This window comes from Cyprinus carpio, chromosome A3, assembly GCF_018340385.1.
Source record: "Cyprinus carpio isolate SPL01 chromosome A3, ASM1834038v1, whole genome shotgun sequence".
NCBI lineage: Eukaryota > Metazoa > Chordata > Actinopteri > Cypriniformes > Cyprinidae > Cyprinus > Cyprinus carpio.
The window spans coordinates 36,416,176-36,431,807 of record NC_056574.1 but is presented as its reverse complement, the minus strand read 5'-3'; the positions used below and the strand labels follow the sequence as shown (position 1 = coordinate 36,431,807).

General features: G+C 37.7%; 1 long non-coding RNA gene across 1 annotated transcript; it reads right to left on the bottom strand.

The window, feature by feature from the left end:
• Window positions 1-2,159: 2,159 nt before the first annotated feature.
• Window positions 2,160-13,832, bottom strand: LOC122138539. Its single transcript, XR_006155659.1, has 3 exons — window positions 13,706-13,832; window positions 3,328-3,394; window positions 2,160-3,234 (listed from the first exon to the last, which is right to left on the bottom strand). It is a non-coding gene; the product is annotated as an uncharacterized LOC122138539 (long non-coding RNA).
• Window positions 13,833-15,632: the final 1,800 nt, after the last annotated feature.

Here is a 15,632-nt window from a genome sequence, read left to right as displayed (position 1 = left end):
GGCCACCCCAGGTGCCCCCCCCCACCCCCAACCCCCACCAGATGTCTTGAGATAGACTTGTTTTTAGTAAATTTCTAACTGCATCTGGCAGTGATGGATCCTGGCATGTGTAGCTGCCTAGGGCAGCTTCTCCTCTTTATACTTAATTTTAGGCGGTTTCTATAGCGTGATATTTGACAGATATCGAGAGCGCATAAATGTTATGTGATCCATGTAATGCGCGAGCACGAATCTCCACTCGCAAGTGAATTTCGTTCACTCACACAAAACTGGATGTGTGCTTTTAAATATACATTGTTCTTTTTTGTGGGATTTATGTGGGATTCACTCTCGAAGTAGCAGTGATTGACACAATGATGACCAAAGCAATAGACAGGAGAAAATATGTGAAAATGGGCATAAAGACTAGAGCACCCTCACTAATTTCAGAAGCAACCTCAGTGATTATTTCTGGAACCTGGTTAATACGGTTTTATTGCAAAACTATATACAAAAACAACAAAATACAAATGCACTTAATAAAACAATTGAATAAATGCATATTTATAAGTTAAGCACTTAACTAAAATAAGTAGGACAATAAAACCCATTACAAATGAGGCATTTGTTGCATCCAGTGGGGACATAATTACTGATTATAATGACTAACGGCTGTTTCACACATACTCTGTCTGCGGTGCGTATGCAGTCCACTCTTGACCAACAGACAGCGTCAGAAGCGTCTCACTTCAAAAAGGACTGGACTGCTGCTGAGTGGTCCAAAGTTATGTTCTCTGATGAAAGTAAATTTTGCATTTCCTTTGGAAATCAGGGTCCCAGAGTCTGGTGGAAGAGAGGAGAGGCACAGAATCCACGTTGTTTGAGGTCCAGTGTAAAGTTTCCACAGTCAGTGATGGTTTGGGGTGCCATGTCATCTGCTGGTGTTGGTCCACTGTGTTTTCTGTTGTTTTCTGGGTCAACGCAGCCGTATACCAGGAAGTTTTAGAGCACTTCATGCTTCCTGCTGCTGACCAACTTTATGGAGATGCAGATTTCATTTTCCAACAGGACTTGGCACCTGCACACAGTGCCAAAGCTTCCAGTATCTGGTTTAAGGACCACGGTATCCCTGTTCTTAATTGGCCAGCAAACTCACCTGACCTTAACCCCATAGAAAATCTATGGGGTATTGTGAAGAGGAAGATGCGTTATGCCAGACCCAAGAATGCAGAAGAGCTGAAGGCCACTATCAGAGCAACCTGGGCTCTCATAACACTTGAGCAGTGCCACAGACTGATCGAGTCCATGCCACCCCGCATTGCTGCAGTAATTCAGGCAAAAGGAGCCCCAACTAAGTATTGAGTGCTGTACATGCTCATACTTTTCATGTTCATACTTTTCAGTTGGCCAAGATTTCTAAAAATCCTTTCTTTGTATTGGTCTTAAGTAATATTCTACTTCTGTTTCTATTTCTATTTCTGAGATACTGAATTTGTGATTTTCCTTAGTTGTCAGTTATAATCATCAAAATTAAAAGAAATAAACATTTGGAATATATCAGTCTGTGTGTAATGAATGAATATATTATACAAGTTTCCCTTTTTGAATGGAATTAGTGAAATAAATCAACTTGTTGATGATATTCTAATTACATGACCAGCACCAGTATGTTGCATGCTTTATTCTGTGTAAGAAGCTACATCATCTCACAAAAGGATTTACTTAAAACACTCGACTAACGTTATGAAGTGAGTTTATCTTATTCCAGAAAAGTTACTCACCCAGTCCTGAATGGAGCTGTACAGCAGCAGCTCACATGAATGTTGGGGTTTGGGGGGAGGGGGCATGTCTGAACTAAATCAGAACACTGATAAAGAGGTTGACTGGCACAAAGTATTTTATGTATTTTGAAAATACAAAAATACTAATCTTACATGTAATAGAAATTTTGTATTTCAAATATGTATTTTTAATACATGTATCTGAAATACTGTCCATCCCTGCCAACAAGTTTATATAATAATAAAATGATGCATGTAAAATAACCAAATGTATATAATAAAAAAATAAAAGGTTGTAACCACTTGTCAGTGTCTACAGTAATATATTTTTCTACTGAATTAATGACTTGTGCAAATAAGATATGAACATACCAGTACAATTTATCAACAGTTGTCTTTGGGTCTTTGCTTCACCAAGTTTTTGGGGAGTGTTTGTCACAAAATGTAGTAGTTTTTAATTCAACCAATAGCACATCCCATCTGACTTGGAAAGGAACATAACCAAGATGGTGCTGCACTTACATGCAGCTCATCACTCCATGTATCAGTACTTTTTGTATAGTTACTGGCAGTTTACTTTTTACTGAATGTCAGACAACCATTGCTTGAAGTTTGAATAACTTAGTGAAATATCTTAGAAAACACCTGTCTTCTCTATACCATCAGAGCAACGAAGTTGGAGGAAGCTACCATATGGAACTGAAGGGCCTGAAAAGGAGCCTGAAAAAGCTGGCAGCACATGGTATTGTCTTGGATGACATAGACACTGACCGTCACCCACGAATCCAAAAATATCAAAAAGACAACAATATCAAACAGTTCTATGATATCTGGCATCAGGAAAAAAGGTCAGTTGTTGATTTTTTTTTGTGTGTTTGAGTCAAACAAGATTATATGTCTAATTATTTATATAATCCTTATTATAAAAGTATTTATTTTATTTTAAATGTATCCTTCTTAAACATTACACATTTTTAAACAGGCTTGTCAAAGAAACTGGACAAGATTGTGAAGAGATGAACTGTCAACATTTAGTGTGCTTTATAGACCTGAAAAGATGCTAACAGAGCAATGGTTCTACAAGTATATTGTAAATAACACTGGCCGTTTGTCACTGTATATTTTAAGATATGTTTTTAGAAAAGTCTATGCACATCGGAGTGTCTTGAAAATAATTATAAGAAATCCATGCACATGGAAATATTTATGGGATTACAATGTTTCGGTTTAGTTATTTTCATGGTATAAATGACTGTAATATGATTGTAATAAAGTTTTTACTATTTACTAAAATCTTTGTAATTTGTTACAATTGTGATGTTTTAAATGCATAATAATTTTTTTTTAATTTACTTATGTTACTCTAAATACCCACAATAAATAAAGAAAAAACATCCAAGCATTCAGGTTGAAGACCAGGATGGTCAGTCATGCAGTTTGAAGGGGATGGTAGCTGGTTCATTCTGCTTAGAACCTAATGAACATGAGCATTTTTTAAGCTTTGATACCAAAATGTAGTGTATTTTGCAAGAGTAACAAACATTATTTCATAGTTTTACAAGTTTACCTTGGGCGTCTCTTTGCAGCATCCTTCGCATTCTGTGGGCATCCTTGCAGAGTTACCACAAGTACACCTTTTAAAGAAAAAAGTAACATCGTAAAATAAATTGTAGCAAGACAACTTACTGTATCAGTAGGAAATAGGGAAGCAATTGTTACGTAGCTTACTGATTTTGGTGTTTTAAGATGATGATAAATTTTACATACTGTATCAATAGGTTATGTTGTAAGCGCGTTTGTGGAGGTGGTTGGTTGTGTTCTGTCGTCACCTATTCAGGGTCTGAGTTCGGCTCAAACATGTAAGGCCGAACAACATTTCCCTTAGCAGTGACCAGCATTACCGGTTTCTGTTGTTTCTATTGACCTTAATTGTGAGTACCTCAGAAAACACCAGGCCAATCAGAAGAGAGGAATACATAATAATTAGACTGGCCAAAATCGACCAGTTCTTAACAGAGCTCCTGAGAGAGGAGCTGTAAAAATATAGCAGATGGGAGTTTTACTTACTCAAACATGTTCTCAGGGCAGAAAGGAAAATGATTGGTTTACAGATTCAACCAATGAAATTGAAGCAGAGGCGGGATCAAGTTTTTTTTTTTTTTTTTTAATTTGGCGGGATTCTATATACGTTATCGACTGTTGATAGATCGCGGGTTTTGTAGAGGTAAGTGAATTTACAATATATTTTGTTAAAATTCTGAGATAATCGGCCTCTAAAATGTACTAAGATAATTGGGGAACATTGAAAATGCACAGAACTATCATCGTCTAATATCGGATCATTTGTATTTTGATTCGATTGCTAACTCCACTGCACATAAGCTGCTAATGGTCTAAATGGGGTTAAACAAGCTGTCTGTAAAGCCGATATATGCGAAGACAGAACGGAAATAATTTCATATCAATGTTATTTTTGGTCAACTATGCTGCTCTTAAAGCAGGAATTACACAGTGTGTACACCAGATGCGATCTAAAAGCTGTCTACACTGAACGCAACAACAACACGACCGTTGCATAGCACGAGGACAGAAACAGAACGGGGAATACGTTTACGGTCGGGAATTTGAGTCGCTGCTCTCAGGGCTGAAGTACTCAATAGATTCATATTACTGTGTTATTTTAGTGTACTATATGCTGCTCTCAGAGCTGCAGTACTCAATAGATTCATATTACTGTGTTATTTTAGTGTACTATATGCTGCTCTCAGGGCTGAAGTACTCAATAGATTCATATTACTGTGTTATTTTAGTGTACTATATGCTGCTCTCAAAGCTGCAGTACTCAATAGCTTCATATTACTGTGTTATTTTAGTGTACTATATGCTGCTCTCAGAGCTGCAGTACTCAATAGCTTCATATTACTGTGTTATTTTAGTGTACTATATGCTGCTCTCAGGGCTGAAGTACTCAATAGATTCATTTTACTGTGTTATTTTAGTGTACTATATGCTGCTCTCAGGGCTGCAGTACTCAATAGATTCATTTTACTGTGTTATTTTAGTGTACTATATGCTGCTCTCAGGGCTGAAGTACTCAATAGATTCATTTTACTGTGTTATTTTAGTGTACTATATGCTGCTCTCAGGGCTGCAGTACTCAATAGATTCATATTACTGTGTTATTTTAGTGTACTATATGCTGCTCTCAGAGCTGCAGTACTCAATAGATTAATATTACTGTGTTATTTTAGTCTACTGTATGCTGCACAGACAAGGCTTATGCCTATATTAAGACTATTTTATACTGCTTCAGGTACCACTGCAGAGTAGCACAATACCTGCGTGACTTATCATAGACATGTTGCTCTTGAAGCACGAGAGCTTATTTTGTTAGGACCTGAGCACTGATGGTGTAAGGACCCTATTGTAATTGCTCAGTAAATTATTCTTGTTCTCTGAAATCATTTTTGAGGGCCTAAACATTCTCGAAAACTCATGAAACTTTGCACACGTATCAGAAGTGGTGGAAATGTATGTCTCATTTGGGATTCATAATTAGGTGTGGCAAAATGGCTTGATAGCGGCACCTTCAAAATGTCAATTAAGCACAGTTTGTGCTACGTTTAACGTACAAGTATGAAATTCGGTTGCCCACCGGTTTTCCTAAAGCCACTGGGTGCAAAGGCCCTTTCATCACTGCTTGCAGCTTTAATTTTATCCTAATATTTGATGCTTTAAAATTGGTGCCATTGTTCTCCATAGGTAATGCTAATGTTTCCAATGTTTTATTATGAGCTTATTCCTCTGCTTTCAAGGAGCATTTCTTTCTGAGAAAAATGAATGGTAAGTATGTATTTTTTTTTTTTTTTTTGTAATGTGCATTAGCTAGGCTACCTGAATCTAATGTATTTTAATAAACAATAAAGGGAAAAGGGTGTAGTCTAAGACTACAAGAGTACTTTATAGGCCTGTATTTTCTGTAGAAAATGTTATTCTGTGATCTTTGCACAATATTTCAACACTAAAATATAGAATATTAAAACAATAGTTTAAAAACATTTAAATAAGGGGAAAATAATCATTTATGCAGTCTTACAAATTATGAAGTCTGGAGGACTGCATGGAAGAGGCATCGGAAGGATTGGACCCTATCCACTTTACATGGAGAGTTTTGAATCCCTCATAGAAAACAACGAAGTATCTGATGAGGTAACATTTCTCTTGTATTTTATAATTCAACTTGTGTGTGATAAATGTTTTAAAGAGAAAGTTCACCCTCGAGCTGCACGATTCTGCTCTCTGTTGAACTATATGCTGCTCTCAGGGCTGCAGTTCTCAATAGATTCATATTACTGTGTTATTTTAGTGTACTATATGCTGCTCTCAGGGCTGCAGTACTCAATAGATTAATTTTACTGTGTTATTTTAGTGTACTATATGCTGCTCTCAGGGCTGCAGTACTCAATAGATTCATATTACTGTGTTATTTTAGTGTACTATATGCTGCTCTCAGGGCTGCAGTTCTCAATAGATTAATTTTACTGTGTTATTTTAGTGTACTATATGCTGCTCTCAGGGCTGCAGTTCTCAATAGATTAATTTTACTGTGTTATTTTAGTGTACTATATGCTGCTCTCAGGGCTGCAGTACTCAATAGATTCATATTACTGTGTTATTTTAGTGTACTATATGCTGCTCTCAGGGCTGCAGTACTCAATAGATTCATATCACTGTTATTTTAGTGTACTATATGCTGCTCTCAGGGCTGAAGTACTCAATAGATTCATTTTACTGTGTTATTTTAGTGTACTATATGCTGCTCTCAGAGCTGCAGTACTCAATAGATTAATTTTACTGTGTTATTTTAGTGTACTATATGCTGCTCTCAGAGCTGAAGTACTCAATAGATTCATTTTACTGTGTTATTTTAGTGTACTATATGCTGCTCTCAGAGCTGCAGTTCTCATTAGATTCATATTACTGTGTTATTTTAGTGTACTATATGCTGCTCTCAGGGCTGCAGTACTCAATAGATTCATATTACTGTGTTATTTTAGTGTACTGTATGCTGCTCTCAGAGCTGAAGTACTCAATAGATTCATTTTACTGTGTTATTTTAGTGTACTATATGCTGCTCTCAGAGCTGAAGTACTCAATAGATTCATTTTACTGTGTTATTTTAGTGTACTATATGCTGCTCTCAGAGCTGCAGTTCTCAATAGATTCATATTACTGTGTTATTTTAGTGTACTATATGCTGCTCTCAGGGCTGCAGTACTCAATAGATTCATATTACTGTTATTTTAGTGTACTACATGCTGCTCTCAGGGCTGCAGTTCTCAATAGATTCATATTACTGTGTTATTTTAGTGTACTATATGCTGCTCTCAGGGCTGCAGTACTCAATAGATTCATATTACTGTGTTATTTTAGTGTACTATATGCTGCTCTCAGAGCTGCAGTACTCAATAGATTCATTTTACTGTGTTATTTTTAGTGTACTAGAGTACTATACATTGATCTTGGAAAATATAACTGAATTAACTACCATAGAACTATCCCTTTTATGCATGTAAGTTAGTTTGGATAAAATCATTAGAAATATAAATGTAAGGCATTCAGAAGTTTTATTCTTTTCACAGTTCTCCTCAAAACACTAATTTTGAAAGCTTGAACTCAAAATTCTCAAAACAAGTTTGCTATCACTTTTAGTATTTGTAATTTTGTGCTTTTTCTTTTTTTCCCTCTTTTTTTCTTTGGTTGATGTCTCCTTAGATAATGGATGCCTTGTTCCATCTGTTCAGCAGGGTAAGATGTTAACTAAACTAATTTGAACACTTTCTATATAAGGGGAAGACACCAGTCTAATCTAACACACCTGAGTATTTTATCATGTATTGTGAAAATGTCTTGACGTATTGTGATATATATTTTCGATATGGCCCAAACCCTGCCTAGGAGTATTTTCAATACAAGAATTATTGGAACAGTACCATCAACACTTGTGAATGAAGACATCAAAATGGTCATAAAATGGTCGCTGGTATTGTTCGGATAATTAGTTTGCTTTTTTCATGCACTTCGTTGACCTTGTGAAGTTGCATTTATTTTAAAAATGATTGTCAGTACCTTTCATTTTTTTGTTTAGAAGCGGCCAGATGTTTTGGCCATTAATAATCAGACCCTGGGTCACATTCTGGAGGGTGACACCCGGGCTAGGAGCAGTTATTTTACGAAGGTAAGAAGTACCCTGACAAAACTTGAAAAGCCAGTTCTTACCAGTGTTACAGGTATAACTAAAATAGACAAATATTCATTGCTAGTCTCACAGAATAGTTTTTAATTTGCTCTTACTGAATTAAAGGTATTACATAAATTTCATTTTACATTCATAATTTTACTTTCCTTTTAAAAGAACATATTTGAAAATAAAACTGAGGTTGTTGGTCCCTTTTTGGAGGACGGGAATCATTGGACTTTTTTTGTAAGTTACTTACCAAGTAACTATGTACATATTATAAACATGTCAAGCATATTGGCTCCCAGTGCAACATATTTGTTTTTGTTTTTTTCTAGCACTGCAGCATTGTTGACCGTACAATTACATACCTTAATTCACTTGGGGAAACAGATGAACAATATAACAAAATAGCAGAAAACTGGAGGTACAGGCATTTTTTACCCCCAAAAAACAAAATTACATTTTTTTTGTTTTTCTATGTAAACTTTATTTTACACATCTGCATTACATATTTTAATCTTTATCTACATTTCAGCACATTTGCTGCTTCAAAAGACTACCAGGGGCCATGGAAAAGAGTACTCAGGAAACATAGCTTACAGCATGATAGCATTTCATGTGGTGTTTTCACAGCTGTGGTAAAATGCTTTTCATTTATTATTATTATTACTACTTCTAAAAAATCATTGTCAGTTTTTTTGGATCATGAAACTTTTGTCATTTGTAATGATATTGCATATATTTCATATGACTAATTGGTTTATTGGTTTTAGAAATTCTACAAAATTCCAGTTGATTATGGCATTGAACTAATCATTCTTTTTGGAACACCTTTAGTTTGCTGAGGCCATACTTGGAGGCTCGGGATACCTTACGTGCTCTCCTATCCAGGAAGAGAGGGAGAGTCTGGGGACACTTCTCTTTAGTTCACTTGGTAAGTACCATGCTCATGTATGAATTTAGAGTTCCCTTTCGAAAGGGAACTTCTACTCTGTGCTGACAGTGCTATGGGGAACGTCCTCTGTGACCCGTGCTCGAAATGCCAAAAATCACAACACTCCAATCCTATTGGCCGGCGACAGTCTATCACATCAAACGGCACGAACCGTGACGTATAAAGGGAGCGCCTGGGGTAACAGCCGACATCCTTTTGTCTTTTCGCGACTGTTTTTTGCTCGTGCCATTTTCACTCTGCCAAAAAATGTCTGCTAAATCGTTCAGGAAGTGTGCTGATCCTTGTCCCAGGTTTCTGACACCGGAGGACACACAAAACTTGTGCGTTTCTTGTCTGGGCGAGGAGCACGCGCGGTCAGTACTCGAGGGTGCTGCCTGTGCTAACTGTGAGCGTTTTCCCATGAAAACGCTCTGTTTTCGTTTGGCCCTCTTCTCGAGGGGAGAGGTGTCGTCACCGCTGCCTGGTGGTTCCGGCCCCGCTCGTGCTGAGGCTGAGGACGCGCGTCTGGCGGATGACGGCGATGTGCTATCTTTGAAATGCGCGGCTTTTTCGGAGATGCTGGAGGTTATGGAACGCACCTCGAGCAGACTGCAGCTGCCCTGGGAGCGCGTGAGGAGGGAACCCGCTCGCAGCAGGTTAGACGATCGTTTTCTCTCCACCGTTTGATGTGATAGGCTGTCGCCAGCCAATAGGATTGGAGTGTTGTGATTTTTGGCATTTCGAGCACGGGTCACGGAGGATGTTCCCTATAGCGCTGTCAGCGCAGAGTCTCGTTCTCTATTCTCAGGGAACCATGGTTACATACGTAACCTGAGACGTTCCTATTGGTTGTTTCCTGTCGAAAGATTAATAATGCAGCAAATATGTTTCCTATGTGTTTCAGATAGGTCAGGTATTTGTGGCATCTGTTTTCACAAAGTACCCAGGAAGAACAAGGCAAGTGATGCAAATGACAATTTAAATATTAGAAAATAAAGTTAGATTCTAAGCTTCAACTGATGTTTGTCCATTGGTTTTTTGATCTAGTACACCAGATTAAATTGTTTAATTAGTTGGGGAATAAAAGATAAATACAATAAATAAATGTTCCTTAGGAATTGGATAACCTTGATCTAACCTTTTTTTCATGCAAATGATCTTTCTAGGAAAAATGTTCAATATGTTTTTGTCAGTATTCATAAAAGATGTCTTCCTGGGAAACCGGAGTGTCTTTTTTTGCAAAGGTAGTACATTTTGGATTAAATGACCCTTGTGACTACATTATAAAATAATCCTTCTAACAACTGCAAAGTTTAGGGTTAGTTCACCCAAAAATGAAAATTCGATCATTCATTTCTCACTCTCAAGTCGTTCCACACCCGTAAGACCTACGTCATCCTCAGTATTGGGCTGATTTTCAAAACACTGCTTCATGAAGCTTTTAAGCTTTACAAATCTTTTGTTTCAAATCAGACGTTCGGATCACTGAAGTCACATGATTTCAGTAATCAAGGCTTCGTTACAGCATAAGTGTTTTGAAATGTCAATGGTTCACGTGACTTTGGCAGTTTGATATGCGCTCTGAACCACTGATTCAAAACAAAAGATTCATAGAGCTTCAAAGCTTCACGAAGCAGTGTTTTGAAATCACCCATCACTAGATATAGTTGAATAAAGTCATTTCGTTTTTTGGTGCACAAAAAGTGTTTTCATCACTTCATAACATTAAAGTTGAACCACTGTAGCCACATGAACTGTTTTAAACGTGTTTTTAGTAGCTTTCTGGGGATCTGATAGTGTTGATTAGCTTGCTGTCAAGAGAGGCCTCACTGAGCCATCAGATTTGATCAAAAATATCTTAATTTGTGTTCCGAAGATGAACAAAGGTCTTACGGGTGTGGATCTACTTAATGACAGATATTTTTTTCAGGGCAAACTAACCCTATATGGCACTTTACATTTTTAGAGGCTGTATAAACTATTATTAAAATTGACTAACAGATAGTCTGTTCTCTATTCATTTAATATTATTTCTAAATACATCAATTATGTTAGAAGACAGCTCAGGAGAAAGCGAGAATGAACCTGAGGGACAAGATAGATCAGGAGGAAGAGAGGACGAACCTGAGGGACAAGATAGATCAGGAGGAAGAGAGAACGAACCTGAGGGACAAGACAGATCAGGAGAAAGAGAGAACGAACCTGAGGGACAAGATAGATCAGGAGGAAGAGAGAACGAACCTGAGGGACAAGATAGATCAGGAGGAAGAGAGAACGAACCTGAGGGACAAGACAGATCAGGAGAAAGAGAGAACGAACCTGAGGGACAAGACAGATCAGGAGAAAGAGAGAACGAACCTGAGGGACAAGACAGATCAGGAGAAAGAGAGAACGAACCTGAGGGACAAGACAGATCAGGAGGAAGAGAGGACGAACCTGAGGGACAAGATAGATCAGGAAGGAAGAGAGAACGAACCTGAGGGACAAGACAGATCAGGAGGAAGAGAGGACGAACCTGAGGGAGAAGACAGATCAGGAGAAAAGAGAGAACGAACCTGAGGGACAAGATAGATCAGGAGGAAGAGAGAACGAACCTGAGGGACAAGACAGATCAGGAGAAAGAGAGAACGAACCTGAGGGACAAGACAGATCAGGAGAAAGAGAGAACGAACCTGAGGGACAAGACAGATCAGGAGAAAGAGAGAACGAACCTGAGGGACAAGACAGATCAGGAGAAAGAGAGGACGAACCTGAGGGACAAGACAGATCAGGAGGAAGAGAGGACGAACCTGAGGGACAAGATAGATCAGGAGGAAGAGAGGACGAACCTGAGGGACAAGACAGATCAGGAGAAAGAGAGGACGAACCTGAGGGAGAAGACAGATCAGGAGAAAGAGAGAACGAACCTGAGGGACAAGATAGATCAGGAGGAAGAGAGAACGAACCTGAGGGACAAGACAGATCAGGGAGAGAGAGAGTACGAACCTGAGGGACAAGACAGATCAGGAGAAAGAAGAACGAACCTGAGGGACAAGACAGATCAGGAGAAAGAGAGGACGAACCTGAGGGACAAGACAGATCAGGAGAAAGAGAGGACGAAACTCAGGGAGAAGACAGATCAGGAGGAAGAGAGAACGAACCTGAGGGAGAAGACAGCTCAGGAGGAAGAGAGGACAAACCTGAGGGAGAAGACAGCTCAGGAGGAAGCAAACTAAATGAAGGAATTCAGGAAGAAAGCAGCTCGGGACTTAACCAAGTTCAAGGTAAAGTCTTAAGTAAGATCTTGGAAAAACACAAATTTGCTTAAAAATTTGTGGACACTTTGTCCTACATGAATTTTCATGTGAAATTAAGGTTGTTAATATTGACATATTATGCCATTTGCTGCTGCTATGTACTGCTTTAACCTGTGGAAGGTTTTAGCCATTGTAAAAAAAAAAAAAATCAGTGGTTTTAATGTTACTGCAGTGAACAATGTGATTTGTGTGTTGATTTGTGTAGTAAAGAACCAGTGTTTATATTGACACTGATATAAACAAAGAAAACCACAATGCATTTATTAATCTATAGACATAGTAATTACTTTTAACTTAATTTAAATGAAAGCATGCTATGCCTCTCCCATACTGATACTGTTACTTTTCTTTTTATTCACCCTTCCAGGGGGATTCCTGGTGGAAAGTGTTTTAAAAGTTTCAGACTCTCATCAAGCAAAAAGGTAAAAAAAAATTTTAAATAAATGTGTATATATATAAATGTGTATATGTATGTATGTATATGACGAGATCTCGCGAGACTAAAATGTGATGAGATTTCTCGTCAAGGCGAAAAGTATTCTTGTGATGTTGCCATGACAGAGTGTTAGGATGATTAGGAAAGAATATGCCACCGCTACGTTTACATTACGCCTCCACTGACATTTTTCCTTGTATTTAAATAAAAAACAATTATTTCAGTTGGATAATGATCGCCGCGGCTTCATATTTACAGAGTTACGCGCAATCACGAAAGTGAAAGTAAACATGAGCGCGCATTCAAACGCGATTTCAATACCCCGCATTTTGAAAGCAGCTCCCTGATGAATGCAAATATCTCTCAATATCAAAGATATTTTATGCTGGGTAGTGTAGTTGTAACCATCTCTTAGCTCTGTATCAAAGAAAAATTTGGTTGTATTTGCACTTTGAATATTGAGAGTGTGCGATTATAGTTGCACTTATTGTAAAGTACCATAAAAATTAATAACAGTTTTCTCTTAATCTTATTAAGCACAAACAGTAAGGTTTCATTTGTTAACATTAGTTAATGCACTGTGAACTATCATGAACCAACAATGAATGACTATTTTTATTAACTAACATAAAGATTAAAGGTGAGGATGTTTTCGTCGAGTGAGTTTTTTAAATGAGCACATGCATAAGAACAACCCCCCTCCTTCACAGCTCATTTCGTGTGAACGCCTCCCAAAACTCGTGCACGAGTATCGGAACACGAGTGTTTACCACCGGCATTCGCTGTGTTATTAATCCGGGCACACATTTAACATTTAACGACTATCTAAAATATTCTAAGACTGTGCTCAACATATAGCGATTGTTTCCTGCTCCTGAATTTATATACTTTCACATGGAATTTGAATACCGACTGTAATCGCAGACTAAACGCAACTGGCTCTGACTGGACGCGTTTGAGCGCGATCAGTCATAAGTATCAATTTACATTCACTTAAAGCTGCGCACACACTTAGTGGATTCATTATATCGGACTCACCGCAGGTAACTCATAATCTGCAGTTGTTACTCCTGTCTCCTGACAAAAACATTGTATGCAGCGCCTGTGGAGTGTGCAGTGTTACTGGAGCGCGCAGCCGCACACGTCTCTCACAAGGAACGTCGTGGCAGTGATTGACAAGACAGAGGAGATGGTCCTCACTGCAGAACACAAGATCCAGGGGGCGTGATCCAGATCCAACTCCTCCCACCTTACATATACCTAAACCTACCCGTCTCCACCCCCTGATCCCTAAACCCACCCACCGCCACCCTTAAACCTACCAATCTCCACCCCCTAGATGGGGATCCAACCACGCCCCTTGGATCTTGTGTTCTGCAGTGAGGGGCTACTGAGACAGAGGGCAAATCATCGCGTAAACGATTGGCTGATGTTTTTAAGGCCCTACCTCGTGCACAGATGATGTATATTAAAATTATTCCTTTCAGTGCACCTAATAAATAGTCTTTTATCAGTTAGTAAAGACAGTTTCAAGTAATATTGCAAAAATGTATAAAACAAAACATCCTTTTTAGCACCTTTAATAAATACTGTAGCAAATATATTGCTCATTGTTAGTTGATGTTGGACATTATTACAAATAATTTTGCTGTTGTATTTATTTGTATTTTAGATGAATGCAAGGATCTGGCTGGGGACATAATGTTCCTTGCCGCACAATTCATCCCCCAGAAAAGGGTGGGTGAAGCCTTGCTTGAAGAAGGGAATGTCCATGCAGCTATGGTCAAAACCGAAGACTGCAGGTAATTTAGTAACAATTTACTACTACACTTGATGTTAAAGGGATAGTTCACCAAAAAATAAAAATTCTGTAATTAATTACTCACCCTCATGTCGTTCCAAACCTGTAAGATGTTCGTTCATCCTCAGAACACAAATTATTTGAAACAAAAGATTTGTAAAGATTTGAAGCTTCATGAAACTGTGTTTTGAAATCACCATCACTAGATATTGATTAATAAAGTCATTATTTTGTAATTTTTGGCACACAAAAAGTATTTTTGTTCACTTCATAACATTAAGGTTGAACCACCGTAGTCACAAGACCTGTTTTATATATGTCTTTAGTACCTTTCTGGGCATCTGAAAGTGTTAATTGTCTTGCTGGCAATGGAGGCCTCACTGAGCCATTGGATTTGATCAAAAATATCTTAATTTGTGTTCTGAAGATGAATGAAGATCTTATGGGTGTAGAACGACATGAGGGCGAGTAATAAATGTTGATTTTTTTTTTTTTTTTTTTTTTTTGGGTGAACTAACCCTTTAACTTAATGATTCAATGATCAGTTGAACTGGAAAACTAAATAGCTTTTTGTATTTTTTATTGCAGGAAGACTTTGAAAGATTTAAAGGCTGCTCTAGAGAACAATTGGGACACATTTGACCTGGCAACACATGGTCTTGGTCCTGCCGTAATAAATGGCACTTTTTCATTGATAGATGTGTGTCTTAAGGAAAAGATGAGAGCACTGAAAAAAAAGGTAAGGTTCCCCCACTTTTGTTTACTTGTATTGTTTCAAACTCTTGTTTCTTGATGTTCAGCTGTACAAAAAAAAAAAAAAAAAAAAAAAAATTAATAAAACATTACAAAGAATTGTGTTTTTTATTTTTTTTAAATCTTAATTACTTACAATTCATATTTGTTCCTTCAATTTGTTCTTATACAAAGTATCTGTACAACACTCATTGAAAAAAGACAGTAGCAGCAAGAGGAAAAAACAAACAAACAAAAAAAAACCATTCTGGCTAGGCAAAGCAAATAGTGATTGTTTCATCAATGAAACATTTCTTATCTCTACAAGATCAAACACGTTTTTTCTTCTTTTCGACCATGTAGGTTACAGTGACTACATCTTTTGCTTTTTTGATCCTTTTACGATAACTATGAAGTGCAGTCACTTTTCTT